This window comes from Tetrao urogallus, assembly GCF_951394365.1.
Source record: "Tetrao urogallus genome assembly, chromosome: 18".
Taxonomy (NCBI): domain Eukaryota; kingdom Metazoa; phylum Chordata; class Aves; order Galliformes; family Phasianidae; genus Tetrao; species Tetrao urogallus.
The window spans coordinates 4,207,326-4,221,797 of NC_136831.1; positions in this window are offsets into that span (position 1 = coordinate 4,207,326).

Consider the following 14,472-nt stretch of genomic DNA (forward strand, 5'->3'; position numbering starts at 1 on the left):
CACAAATGGCTTGGTGGGGAGCCTGCTGCCTGCAGGAGCCTCCATCAGCCCTATGCACACCAGTAACCATTGCCCCATGCAAAGCTCCCAGCCCACATTTAAGGCATGGCTACTGATAAAGTTTGTTCCTCTACAAACAACATCAGACAAGCTCTGATTTTCAACGTTAAACCATCAAGAGGGGTTCGCCAGCCCTACTTGGCCAGACGGGTCCCGCTGGATTTTTTCCTTTCCATCCCTGGCTGGGTGCCCACGCTCTCTTGGCATGAATAACTGCACATTCAAATGGAGCATTTGGTTTCCACAAACACATGTGCATGTGACCTTCAAATTCACTTCCACAAACATTTGTGTCACCGTAGGTTAATGGGTGCGTGAACAGTACTACATGGAAAGAGGTTACTGTGAAATTTCTGGTAGAGAAGCAGCCTTTGCACTTGAAAAGCAACAGAATCATATGGGACACTCCTTGACTCAGATACAGCAAATTCATGGGGAAGTCAGACATTTCAGTGTTAGTGGCAATCAGCCAGTAGGACGAGGTAATTTAACATCCACTTCTAGTTACAAAAAGGCGCTGGTGACAAGACCAGGATGGTTGTATCTGGATTTACACTAAAAGACAAACATTTTTTCAAAGTGTTTGGAAAAGGAAAATAAAACCTATTTCAAACACAAAAACAGAATTGAAAAAAAAAAACCTGAGATCTTGAATCCAAGCTCTCTCTGGGAACCACAGATACTCTAAGCTAACAGAAAAATGATGTAGCTTAACTTATAAAAATAGTAAAACAGGGAAAAAAAAGTACCACATGTTCCTCATGGATTGTGAGCCAGACAATTGTTATTACGTTTAAATCATGCTCTGACATAATGCAATAGAAAACCCTGGAACAAATGGAGCCCACGTTGCCGAACGGTGCTCTGCTGACAGCAGTGTGCAGTCAGAGCTGAGCGTCGTGTTTGCTCAAAGACACTTTGGTGGCCCCTTTTACAAAGGAGAACAGAAATATTCAGTTTTCCTCATTCTCAGTAACCAACCTGTATTGCGTGAGTGCAAACGAGCTGAAAGCACAAGCCATCGCGGCTGATAGAGCCGCACTCAGCTGTTAGTCATCAGCCGCCGCACAGCCCGGTGCCGGCCGTGCCGAGGGCGATGCCAGAGCCCAGACAGCCATGGAATACTAATGGGCAGCTGTGGAGCTCTCTGTTTATTTTTTCTTTTGAAATAGCCATGCAAATAAGACACTGGCACAGAGTGTCAGTGCCCCTGGAGCTTATATATGATACTCGAGATTCATTGCTTTCTTTTACTTTTCCTTTCTTTCTTTTCTTTTTTTTTTTTTTTTTTCCCTGCCCTGGCTTTTCTAGCTCTTTCTTCTTTCTTTTTTAATCCATTCTCTCCTCCTCCCCAAATGAAGATGAAAGTTTGCCTGGTAGTAAGCCTATCAATTATTAAAAGGGCCTTAATTTTTCACAAATCTTTTCATACTACTCCTTCAAGTCTACTGCCTGAAGCAGCAGGCAGTACTTCTGGGATGAACTCTACTCCTGTCCCAGAATGAGCCTCTGCTTTGTGTGTACCCATGGGACAGGAAAAAAACATCAGATGAGCCTCCAACCAGCTCAGCCAGCTTTCATGAACTGATTTTTGGTCTCTGCAGAGCTGCTATATGCTCAGCTGGTTGCAAAAACATAAAACCAGAATACTTCACACCTGGAGCAGAAGCCCCCCTTCTAGCTTAGAGAATCTTTGGTCTTAAGATATGTAGAAACTCATGTTCCTGTGAGCCTCAGGGGTATTTAGGGATCTTAATGTCCCATGTGTATTTAATTGCCCCACCTAAGCAAATTCACTAAGCCAAAGGGTAGTTTTAGATGGGTTGTACTACTGCAAGATCTGAAGAATTGAGGGCTCTAGATTTTAAAGCTGTTGCATCATGAAATTTAAAATGATTGGGCATTAATTTCCCCTAATTTCACATGGTAAAACACATTGGAATTAACCTGATATAAAACTGCTGCAGGTGTCACTGAGACCACAAGACTGAAGTTTATTCTGGTCCTTCAGGTAGAGTCCAGGTATATTTGTGTCCTCACAGGCCTTTGCCCTTCCTTTAGTCACCTAACTGTACGCAGACTTTGGGTGCTGGCTTTATTTTTGCATGTGTCCTAAGAACCCCAGTGAAGCTAACACCCCGGAGGATTGGCTCATTGATTGAGCAACAGCATAAGAATGCTCCTGGGGAAAATCTGGTTGGGCTGGAGAACAGCTGGGTACCAGTGGCTGCATGGTCCTTTGTTACAAAGGGATTTCATGTCTTACCTTTAGTATTTTTTTTTTCTAGATTACCAGCAGGGTAATAAACCAAAACAGAACAGAAGACTTCTATTAATGATTTCTACTAGCTCAAATGGCCTTAAAAACACCTTTGAGCAAGAACAGACAGTGGACTGGTTCCTCTTTGTGGTGACTTGACTGCTGCTAAGTTGATTTTCACCATCTGCAAAGTCTGAGCTCATTAAAATTATACCAGGTCTCTCTCGTGACCATTTCACTGCACGTGTCCCTCTATATAAAGCAGATTTAAACCACTGAGATGGCACTCACGAAGTGCTGTAGTCCCTGAACCTTCCACAATCAATTTACCAGTTTAGCAGATGCGTATGATCAGTTTCCAATTAGTGTAAGCAGGTCTATCCAGATCACATTATAAAATTAAAACCATTTTAATTTATTTCAACCAATTCCAATGTGAGCCTGTCACAGTTTTTGTACAAAAAAAAAGAGAAGAAAAAAAAAAAAAGGCAACAAAAAACCCATAGGGTGGAAATATGGCCATCTCATTGCTTCCAGAGTGTTTTTAGTTCAGTGAGGTCTGGGTGGTCCGTGAAAATGGAATGACTGGACAGGTATTAAAATGAATTGCAGAAGCTTTTGCTATGGAGTCAGCATGTCCCGAGGCAAGGGGCGAGTTGGATGGGCTGATGGAAAGGTCTGCAGCCAGAGGTTTGTGGCACAGCATGGAGTTCCAAGAAACGTTGTAGTCCATAAATGAAGTGAATGTTTCATGTTTGAAGGCATTCCTTTTTCTTGGAGATCAGTCCTTTTATCTGGATCTAACGTCCATATTCAAGTACCAACACATTCATACTGTGAAGGGTATGGTAGGTTTTAGCTGGAGCCTTTCTGGCTTTGACTGATGTCTCGTTTTTGCTGTTTCCTAGAAAAGAATGAGTCTATCACTCTTCTCTCAAAAATGAGATCCTCTGCTGCACTGAAGATGTGAGAAACAGTACTGAAATCTGTTATCCAACAATGTAAAATACTCTTGACCACACACTTCTGCTGCATAGCAGGGATTTAAGAACTCTGTGGGAATGCAGTATCCTGTATCAGAGGGGAACACTTGGGATCCAGGAGTAAATCTGAGATGCTTATTGTGAGCAGAACTGGAATGTGTTACTCTGCATCCCAGATCTGACTTCACTACATCTTAATCAGCCTCATCAGAAACTAATACGAAAAAAAAACAGTCTTAGGTTTCAACAGTTGTAGCATAAAATATCTTCAGATATTGGATTTTTTCTTGCAGACAACAAGAATGCATATTTAAGTCTGAATGGGAATTAGATAACTTGGAATGCTCACTTAAAAGAAAAGAAATGCAGTCTCAGTTCCTTACTCCATCACAGGCATGCTGGGATGTGCCTTTATCACCCACAGCGCTGGGATTAATAGTTCAGGCACAGCATTACATTAGCACTGTTACACAGCTTCTGACCTAGAGATGTCTTGACTGGGAACATACACAAAACGAGATCCTGCCTGTACCCTTAATAGGGACATATTATACTCACTAGAGGCTGAATTTGGCTCCCCTGGTGTTAGCCATCTAAAAGCAGGATATTGCCTCTGCACCAGTCATGTCTCTCCTTTGGAGAGCAAGATGCACCACAGCAGAAAGATTTACACCCTCCTGATGTAAAGGTTGGGTGAGTGAGGACAGCATAGAAGACAGAGCTGGGAATGAGGTCAGGGAAGCACCTTGTTATTAGTTTCACATGTTTATGTTCCAGGTGGATGTTCAGGGCAAGGAATCAGGATGGGTCCCTTCTGCACTTGCTCTGCACAAACCAGTTACCAGTCATTTCCCCAATTCTTGTTTCCCAGGCCAGGTTCAGCTTGTGTTGCTTAATGCTGTTTCTTGGATCTTCTCAGCTCATTTGGAAGCAAACAAAGGGTCAGCCTTTTCCGTAATCCTCACACATCATTGGCATCTTTGTCTGTCTCCGCTACAGAGCAGAACAAACACAAAGGCTGCATCTCGATGTACCCTGCGCACCAAGTCCCTTCAAGTGTAAAGTGAAAATGTTGGCAGGGGAATATGGGAAAGTTGGGTAGCTGCCTGTGCCCTACCTGGCTTGCAGATAAAAGAATTAGATTGCCAAGTCTGCTAGCCTTTAAAGCTTGACAAATCCACACACTAGACATTTGAATAGATATAAAAAGTTGAGGGAAAATCGTCTCTAGAGCTACAAAGCTTCTCTTCTTGTATTGCTTCTCAAATGAATTCAGATAATCTTATAAAACTCCAGGCTCCTTTATTTCTGACACTCATTGTGTAGTTCTGTAAATCACGGATTCTTAATCTTTTCTATTCTATCTTTCTCAATTTTCGACTTGTTCTCTTTCCTGTGTCCTTGTGTCTTTGTGTTCTCAAAGATCTTGTTGCTCACAAAAATACAGCCTGGCTTTATGCAGCAGGAAGAATAGTGCTCCCCAGCCACAACAATCACAATGTCAGTGCTCCCTGCACCTCCCCAGGGTGCCAGTTTTGCACAGCCCCGTAACATCCCACTTCTTTAGGCTGCAGAGACTCCAGGGATCCTGGAGTTGCAAGTATTTAGGCAAGAGTCTCACAGCTTTCTGAGCATCTGAATGGATGGATCAGGTTGGTCAGGGTGAAGGTTAAAACAGAATAGTCCCATTTTCCATCCCAGGCTGGAGAAATCCAAGTTCCTTCTCATCCAGGGAGCCCACAGAGCTTTGCTCTGGTGGTAGAAAAGATGAGAAGATGACAGCCCTCAGGATTATCTGTAGTTTTCCCAGTATTACAAGTCCTTGTGCTAGTTGGTCACTCTCTGAAGACATTTTTTTATATAAGTTCAGTTTTCAGATGTTATTTGCTAATTGCTGTTGGTATTTAATAATGGCAAAGTTCAAATTATGTAGGCAGCCACTAATCCACATTATTCAAAGACATTTCCAAAATTCTACTCTAAACATTCTTTGCGGTCCTTAGCAAACAGAGGCAGTTCTCAGCTGGCCCAAAAGTCACATTGCAAATATTTTCACAAAAGCAAGGATGAGCAAAATGATCCTAGGGCCAATTCAATTCATTACATAGACTTCCACCCATGTTTAATTTGGAGAGGCCCATTTGTTTTCCTGAACTCCTTCTCAATCCTAAATGAAATTATGACCAAGCCTACTTGGACCATCATGGATTTAAGAAAAACATGCTTTAAATTAATATCTAGGTCTCCTTACCTTCCCCATTACTGAGACAGAAAACTGTTCCCTCTTTATTCAGATGCTCCTCAGAACAAGTTGGTTCTTCATTAGGACAGTAGCTCCTGGTTTTGGAGCTGGAGGTTGAAGTTTCTGCTTTTATATATTGCATGAACTGTGGAATATCACTTGCCCTCCTTCATGCATCCAGGAAATAAACATTTCCATCGTAAAAGCATTAGTGTTTATGGTGATGAGACATGCGATAGCAGAGGAAAGGGAATTCAAGCTGTGTGCTCATCTAAGTACACTGCCCTGCAACAGTGGCATAAATATTGACAATAGTGAGGTAATGTTAGTGTGAGGCTATAAACCTTACTGACCGTTTATAGCACACATCCGCCTAAATGGATGGGATTCTAGGAAGAGCAAACAGGAAAGTGTCCCAAGAAATCTAGATAAGCTGTCTCAAGTACGCACTGAACAGAAAACAGGGCAAGCTGTTCATTTCAAGGATCCTGCCTCCATAAAGCTGGAAGGTTTTTTTTTGCTAATGCTCAGAGCCAGGATGTTAAACACCCACCAAACAGTGCAAAGACCTCAAAGTGAGACACGTCACTCACTCAACAGAAGCTATCTAGAAAGATCAGCAGACTGACAGGTTTGGAGATGTGTTCCAGCACTCCCAGATATGGGGAAAGATTGTCCATAAGCTGTGGACAGATGAGCCGTTCTGGATCCAGTACTGCTGAAGCCTCCATAGCACTTGCTAGTGAGCTGCCTGCAGAAATGGCCAATTCATCAACAAGCTGCATCAAGCTTAAGCTGTTTAAATGCTAAGCCTGTGATAAGATGGCAGGGCAAGGAAAGCTCCTTGGAAGCTCTCCTGGAAGAGATGAAGGAAAATAATGTCTGTATGACTCGCAGAATGATATCTAGGCTGGGCTGGAGGCCAAAGTCCTAGAGAAAAGCAAGAGTGAGCATAAGCTGGCTCACTGATCTTCAGACTTGCACATGTTTTCACCAGAAAATGAAACAAAGAGGCAAGCCCTAGACTGTGGATCATAAATGTGCCAGAATTTCCAACAGCTTGGGGGATTCACAAGTAGCAGGTCAGGGTGAGAGGAGTTTGGTTTCAGGTTTAAATATCCCCGAATCTTTCAGTCAAGTACCCTTGGCTCTTTGAAGGGAGAGAAGAGAAAAATGAGAAGTACAGCTAGATACCTTTTCTCCAAATTTGCACTCTATCCACCTGAAAACTTGATTTTGTTAACACAAGAAACCACTTTGAAGCTACAGAAGGCACGTAGTACACTCACAGTGTTTTTTTTTAATTTTTTAAGGTTCTTGCTCTTACAAGTTTCATCCTAGCTGCTTATGGATTGTCACAACTTCAAGATAGAATGCACCACGTATAAAATCCTTGCTGCAGATATCCAGGACTTTCTGACAGCCATCAGTAAAGCCATTCTGCCTCTGCAAACTTCCTGCAAAAACAAACTCACTGATGTGAGGGCAACTCTGGACCCTGATGGATATTTAATAGCCCTGCCACCTTTGGGGACACATTCATAAGCTGCAAACAGAAAGATAGCTTTCCCCCCACCCTATCCCCCCACTTCCTTTATTTTTTTCCTGTTTTCTAAGTTTGGCAACACTAATGGATTGCCCAGAACTGGGATGGTTGGCAGAACTGTTATGTCCTCAAAATCAAAACGATTATTCAGTGCTCTGCAACCCAGGTGGGTGCTTGCTCTAATTCTATCCTACACCCTTGGTCTGTGTGTGGTGTACTGGACCTTCTCCCACTTCACAAATATTGGATGCTGTATAACGTTGAAGGAATTTATCCCACATCTACTTCTGTTGGGGTTTTATTCTTTGAATCTGTGTTATTTCCTATTTCAGTTAGTTTCAAAGTTTAAAGTTTCTTTGGGAGCAACAGGAGACCGAGCTCTACCTTAATCACTTTTTTGGAAACCACAAACATGGCAAGGAACAGTTTTCTTCTTGTGAATTCTTTGATTTACTTATCTGTGGCAGAATTAAAAGCTTGTCATGCTCACCAAAGTTAAAAGTTCACAGCTAGAATATTGCAAAAATTAGGAGACTCAAGGAGAAATCAGAGAACATGTGACTCTGCTTTTAATCAAATCCACTTATTCTGCTAACACTTTGCAGATTCTTATTGTAACTGGTATTAATTTTTTTCCATTTGTGGCCATCCAACTCCAACCCAAACTCTGTACCTTGCAGTTTAGCCTGAAAAAAAATAAAAGAGCAAATAGCTTAGACTTAGTAAATGGACCTTGCTGCTTTTAAACCCCTCATAAAATCAAATATTATCTTAAGAAATCCTAATCAAATTAATCTTCGACTCCATCTTCCCTCTCTTCACCCTATGACTTCACCCTGAGCTTGCCTGAATATGACCTGAATCTCATTTTCTTCCTATTAGAAAAAAAATGAAGTGAACTTCCAAAAAAAAAAAAAACAAAAAACCTTTCAATTACCTTTTAAACTCCTAAAAGAGGACTCATGTTGACCATGACATCATTCACTGATGATTTTAGCACATGGGCCACATTCCCTGGTTGAACTAATTCATCTGAGTTAATAGAGATAAGTAGACAGTGAAATATGAAAAATCCTTCTTAGTCATTGATGAATTTTAATTATTTTTCATATATATTTCTAGAAAGTTGCCCACACCTTATAAAGAATAGAACATTAGGATGAGTGGGTGTGCTGCCAGATTATTCCACATATAAACTGGAGGAGAGCTGGATACCAGGATAGGGATAAGCTGAGATCCATGTGCTATAACTTTGGTCAGACATCTACAGAAATAAGCCCTTCCAAAGAGCTATTCATCTCTTCTTTCTTAGACACCTATTTTAGAAGGAGATGAATTTCTCTCCAGAGAGAGTCATTTCTCTCCTCTCATGATAACAGGAGCCTAGGATGACTGATGCCTAAATTTAAAATGTCTAAAGTCCACAAAGATGGATATTGCCCCAAGAAAGCAGCATGCTATTAGGATGGATAGATGGATATTTAAGAAGCTGTACAATTCTCAGAGGGTAGAGGATGTCTAATAAGTACAATGTAGGTTGGATCTGATTCAACTCCAATCCATAGGCTGTGTGAATGTGTAAACTTAATCTGATAGGGTTTTCCAGTTAGAGAGACTTGTTAAATCAGCCTAGCCATGACTATGTAGCATTTTGTCAGCCCACTTGCATCTACCCAAAAGTAGACTTGCAAATATATGGTGTAGTCATCTCTTACATCATGAAAACTGCTGACACAGACTTAGTTAATACTGTTCTTATTTTCCTAGATTCACATCCTGGAAATCTGTATATGGCCCAGAGAATCAGAAGGCAAGGACTGTCTAAAATGAAGTCTTTGCCATGTGATTTTCATCAGAGGTCTTTCTTTGGAGACAAGATTTTCCATGGTTTTTTTTCTCAAGTCATTCCTTCAGGATATTATCCATGCTTGATTTTGTCTGGTGCAAGGGAGGTAGGAGGTAGGAGGTAGGAGGGACCTGCTCATAGGCCCTATGCAGTCTCATGAAATATAGATCACTGTCACTTCAGAGACAGCTCATTCTTCTCATTCTTTGTGGCACATTTTTTTACCTTCAAAAAGTCTCCTTAGATGACAAGCAGTGGAAGACTCATCCTCAGTGTAGCTTGAAAATTTGTCTCTGTGTCTGACTGAATTTGCCAGCCAGAGGCAAGTAGAAAAACCAGCCTGGCCCCTTGTTAGTACAACCATCCCAAGTCGCTGGGTACTATGCTAGAACAACACATTAGCATCATTCAAATCTAGAAATAATGCAGCACTTTGTCTTTCCAGATGGCTTCTTTGCTAAGCTATTAAAAAACTATCAGCCTCACAACTGTCTTCTAGACCTTTACAGATGAGAGGAGCGAAGCCATTAGCTTCAATTGTGGTAGAATTAAAACCACAGTGCGGTTTTAAAATAAGGCCCTCTTCATTTCCTTCTTCCCTCCCCTTGTCTCTGCAGCCTTTCTTTCTTAACCAGATCGGTCCCTTTTCCAGCACAGGCAATTGAATTTTTCCCTCACCTCCACGATGGAGGCTCTGCAGGAGCTGCTCCTGTGCTCCTCCTGCCATATATCAGGGTATTTATGAGACACTCAGCATCCACAGCATTAACGTATGCGATCATTCCAGGTAACTGTGCCAGCCTGCTGCTCAAAGGAGCTGCTTGTAAGGCTGTTCTCCTCTCCCCACCTCTCAAGTGTTCTGCTGCTGTGGCCCCGACAGCCTGCCCTACTGCATTAAGGTAGTCTTTAATACACCCCGGAGGAACTTCTTGTTTTGTTATTCTTCATGGATCTGCTTACTCATTTTCCATTCCTGCAAGATAGGTTTTAGTGGATTTGATACAGTACCAGGAAGGCCTCATTGGAGACATAATTAATGGATGCTCAGAATAGGAAAACTTTGACTTAGAAAATGTCATATATCAAGTGAACAGGACCAATTAAGGTAGCCAGGTTTTCAGCAGAAGTAGCTTTAACATCATCAGGATTTCCTACTGAATGTACTGTTTGGAAAAGGTGAGTGGAATAGGGGGTGATGGCAGGGAGGGTGGAATTTGTTTTTCCATGGTGGAAAGTAATCTGCCACTCTTGGGAATGCTTTACCAACACCAACTGCAAAAACATCCATGTTGCCAGTTTACATTAGGGATAATATTGTGACTGCGTTTAAGCTGGAAGAAACCACTCCATCAGTCAAAGGAGGATTTCAGGGGATATGACCTTGAGTAATGTTCTGGCTTAGCAAAAACTGTGGATTTTATCATTAATAATATTTTGCATGATCCTTTTTTTTTTATTATTCAAAGCGGACTTTGTCAGCCAAAGGAGTAAAACCTACACTCATGTTCCACCTTTCTCCATTTTAGTGCAAGCAAGAGGAATCTCTAAGAAAATATCCTCTGTTTGCCAAAACTGAAAAGATAACATTCCTAAGAGTGAGACTGGATTCACCTAAGGTCTCTTCAAATTATAAGATGGTCAAATTTGCAGCTTCAGCAGCTTGGACAGCAAAACATAGCTAAGAAAGAAGGGATTTTTCTCTCCTGGAAATGCCTCATGAGTTTGGCTGTGAGAGCCTTTCCTAGTTGATCCTTCACATAGATATCACCCAGCTATTGTCAGCCAGGGAACTTGTATCTGAGCCACGTGGCTATGGCTGCTGCTGTGAGAATTCCTGTACAGTTTGCAAGGAATGTTACACCACATTATCATTTTGCAGCTTACAGGGCGTATTTCATTAGCTTGAGCACTGGAAAATGATGGAATATGCCTGCTGGGGTCTGAGGACTTGGGAGGCTGAAGCCAGCTCCTGTCAAACCCCAAAGGACCTTCCCCCATGTCTTGGAGGATAGCTGGGTTCTTGGTGCACTTCAGCATCAGCAAGCTCATACACAAACACATCTGCGAGTAGTTTATTTTTTCTCACTGCCAGTTGGCACTGCTCTCACTAGATCCCCTGCATTGTGCTTGGCTATTTGTTACCTAAGCAGCTGCAGACTCTCGCTCCAAGGTCTCAGAAGAGAGAGCCCCTTTTGTCTATAGCACATAGCATTAGAAAAGGTTGGCTCTACAGTAGCACGTTGGAGCTCCCATCCAAGACATGTTGCCTTCAGCCAGAGAAACTGCTCAATGCACACATGTCTGTGTTGCCTCTGGTGATCCCGTGATTCAACACAGCATCACCAAAGTCCAGCTCAGCAGGGTAAGTTATCAGTCCAGATTCAATGAAAGATTAGTCACTGTGGGAGTTTGGTTCCTCTATTATTCATGCCATTCTGCTACAGCCAGATTTATGTGTCAGGAAAAACATACAAATGGAATCCGATTTACTTGCAGAAGTTCCTGCCCTGTTTGATTTATGTTTGAGTAAATAAAGACATATGTCTTGTAGGTATTGGTCTCTGGCTCCCTTTCTCTTCATACATCCACGTCCAATTTATCAGCCTCTTTCTTTGCTGGACTTCTATTTATGAGAGTTTGCAAGAAAAGTAATGCTAGCTGAAAGGAATACCTTTGACAATTTGAGGTTTAACTTTTGGAATAGATTTGCACTATAATTTGCTGCACTTCCAGAAATGTCTAGCTGCTCATCTTGAACAAACTTTAGGGAGAGTCCTAAAACCATACAATGCAGGGAGCAAAGCAACTCTGCATGTTGATTTCTAAGCCACATGGCAAATTAATTACCAAACCAGGCTAAGGAGTCCTGATAGGCCAGCCTTCACAATCTCAATGAACAAGACAGAACACTTACCACTCCTAATCCGTAATTAACCATGTAACCATAAAGCCTCCATAGCTTCTTCATGCAATTGAAATCCAGTGTGTTGTAAAGTGCTGCTCTGGTTCAAAACTTAACATTTGGAATTAAGAAATCTTGTAGTTTACTTTTTGTTTTTGGACAAAAGATATCGTTCATTCTCAGGGATGTCCAGCTGCCTGTGTGGTGTCCAGTACCAATGCTGAATTCACTGCAATGAGGCACTGTGGGAGGCATGATTGTATTAAGTCTGCAAGATGTATTGAGAAATAGGGGAAGGAAGAGTAATATGAAAGTAGATATCAAAAGCCCCAAAGGCTTTAAAACTGACCCCAAATCCTTCTTTCTGACATGAAACGGCTGTGCACCTCTCCTGGCTGGGAGGAAATTTCCCCCATGCTGAATGTGCTATTCCCTTGCCTCGTGTCCTGCACCATTGGATTCCTTTGTTTCATGCAGAAGGTTTCACAGAGATCTCTTTCCGATGAGTTTTCTTGGGTCACCTTTGATCTCTCATGCATCAATGTACGTTTAATGGCCTAAGTGAACAGCCATGTGGCTAGAGGCAGCCTGCAGCCCATGGTGGCCAGCTCCAGTAGCACCAACGCTGATGGAAAATCAACTCACTAATGTGAATGTTTATTTGGCCACTCTTTCTACCCGCAGTTCCCTTTGCTGTTCAGTTCTTCTAAACGGCTTGAGAAAATATTTATCAGAGGAGCGTGGTAACAGATTTATTGAATCCCCAAAGCCTGAGGTCAGCTTTTTAAGATGAGGAGCCTCTACAAGTGAGGGAGAGCATGCAACACCTCAGAAATAAGAGGCAGCCCACGAGATCACTGATGTTTCTGCTAATTAATGGGAAGACTGTGACCAATAAAACTTACGTAGAATAGAGGCTGGCAAGGTCTCTTCCTTCTTGAACAAGCACTAGAACTTACCTGAAAGATGGGCATAGTTTCCATGCAGCTGTTGAGTTTATGAGCATTCTGTGGGAGTTTGTTTAAATAGATTTGGGGCTTTTTAATTTTATTTATTTATTTTTAATGGGATTGAAAATACAATAGCGCTTTTGTTTTCATCTATCTTGATGTTTAGGTCAAATGTATGTAACAGAATGGTATTTGCAATTATAGCTCCAGGTCAAGTGCATTTAGAATAGCAACTCCTGCAGGACAGGAGCATAGGGTGGGCAGTGCTCACAAAGGGCACTGTAACATGCTGGAAACTCATGGACTGAGCATAAGACAAGAAATCATTCTCTTTGCAAAGGGATCTGAAAGGATGCACTGAGCAGCATTGACTGTTGTATGAATGGCATTTCAGTGGCTGTGCTTTGCCCTCAAATATGCAACCAATAACTTGGATCTATCTATTTCCAAATTTGGTGCTGGTATGTTAACGCTAACTTGGGCTGCTGCAGCAAAGGAGAGAGACAGAAAGGAGCATCTGCAGGGCATTGCTAACTTTTGTGATACAGTTTTATCTGATACCCAAAACAAGAACATGGTGTCTGTGCCATTGTGGACAACACTCAATTGACTCCTTGTGAAGCACTGCTGCTCCTCTTCCTGCTGTCAAGAGAAGGGAACAGTTCTGTAGAGATGAAAGATGTTACCTTGTGGTTTGTGAGAAAAACCCCGTGTTCATAATAAAATTTTGGATGGTAAAGTTGGCAGGCCTGAAATGTGTGTTCCTATGTGTATTAATAAGAAAAAACCCCAAACCCTCAAGTGAGCAGCTGGGTTCGTATGCCTCCGTTATGTCTACACAAGGGTGTAAGGACCCCATTTCTGCATCCTCTCCCATATAAAAAACTGAAATGCTTCATTCTCTGGCTTGTAAGCTTGCCAAATGCCCAGCTGAATTTATGAAGAGTCTAAAGAATTTTTCACAAGGGTGAGAAGTTCTTTATGATGAAGAACCCCGTACAGAAGGATGGGAACCTTCTTCTTTTGACTAAATGCTCCAATACTACAAACATTCCCCTGCAGAGGAAAGGTGTCAGTCTGCATCTAGTTTTATGTTCTGGCTAGTTTATTTCTCTAATAAGATCAGCACTTTTGGAACCTAAGGTCTACAGCTTTGAAAGTCTTTTAGATTTAAAAAATGATAAGCATGTGAGTGGCCAGTGTGTGTAATAGAGTGCATGATTCTTGTTTTATTTTTTATTTTTGCTTACAGCATCATCTGTAGATTGCAGCAATTATTTTACAGTAAACTAACAGATTTAAAGGAGAGTAGTGACTTCAAGAAATCTCACGTGAGATCTAATCAAAATGAAGGAAAGATTTTAGTTTGTGTCTTTTCTGGAGGCAGGTTGTCCCCAAAGTCATTATAAAATGGAAACCTATGTTTGAATGGGAAAGCTCATTTGTGCACATTCCACATTTGCAGCTGTGAGTTAGAGGACATCATTTTACTTGCACTCATGTTTCTCTGCAAGTACAGATTTGTGATAAATCTAATGAATAGTGTTGTGCAGCTATTCCCTTCAACAGCACCTGAGAAACTCATCAATCTCATGCCACAAATCAAACCAGAGCAAGCAACAAAGCAAGCAAACTACTCCTTGTCATCAAATCCTCTCCTGCTTTTGATGAGAAGTACAGGCT